The sequence below is a fragment of the Trichechus manatus genome, unplaced genomic scaffold (assembly GCF_000243295.1).
Source record: "Trichechus manatus latirostris isolate Lorelei unplaced genomic scaffold, TriManLat1.0 scaffold00023, whole genome shotgun sequence".
Lineage (NCBI taxonomy): Eukaryota > Metazoa > Chordata > Mammalia > Sirenia > Trichechidae > Trichechus > Trichechus manatus.
This window is the reverse complement of record NW_004443959.1, coordinates 4246346-4247455: the sequence shown is the minus strand read 5'-3', so window position 1 is coordinate 4247455 and position 1110 is coordinate 4246346.

Here is a 1110-nt window from a genome sequence, read left to right as displayed (position 1 = left end):
TGATGCTCCGTTCTTCTTCATATAGTTCGACTTCTCTGATTATTTGCTCAGCATACAGATTGAATAAGTATGATGAAAGGATACAACACTGACACACATCTTTCCTGATTTTAAATCATGCAGTATCCCCTCGTTCTCTATGAACAGCTACCTCTTGGTCTATGAACAGGTTCTGCATAAGCACAATTAAGTGTTCTGGAATTCTCAATCTTCACAATGGTATCTATAATTTATTATAATCCACACAGTCAAATGCCTTTGCATAGTCAATAAAACACAGATAAATATCTTTCTGGTAGTCTTTGCTTTCAGCCAAGATCTGAAATCAGTAATGATATCCCTCATTCCACATCCTCTTCTGAATTCGGTTTGATTTTCTAATTTTATACCCTTCTGTACTATATACTAATTTTGATCACGTATACATCGTAATTTTTAATTTTTTTTCAAAATATATAAAAATAAATGTCTACTATGGTGTGAAAGGGCTTGTCAACCTATAAGCAATTTTAATAATACCAAATGATCATGCTAATATCTTTAAATGATTAGACTGGCTGACCTTTCAAGCCAGAAGAGATCCTTGCTAAGAAATTTTACTCAGTGTGAACCTTAACGTTAAAATTACTTCCTATAATCATATCATTAAAGGCAGCTGAAACTTACTAGCACTCTGATTCCTTGAATCCCAATTCAGTGTTATTTCCATTGCCTAATAAGTCCCTATACTCTGTGTGCCTATGTAGCTATACCATTGATTAATGAAGTGTCTTGCTTAATCGTTATATGCCCTGCTAGACTATGCACTCTGTGAAGGTATAGATGATATCAATTATTTGCATATCTGAACTCTCACTACCTAAAATCATCTCCTAATTTTCCAGTCAGTTGGGCAGGTAACTGTCTTCCAAAATTCTTGACATAGATGAGAGAGTGCTTCCTGTGACACATCTGTTTGTTGAAACATCTCAGTTGGTATTCCGTCAGTTTCTGGAGCCTTATTTTTTGCCAATGCCTTCAGTGCAGCTTGGACTTCTTCTTCAATACCATTGGTTCTTGACATACTTTTTAATTATTCTTATGACATATCTTTTAATTTTTCTTTACTAT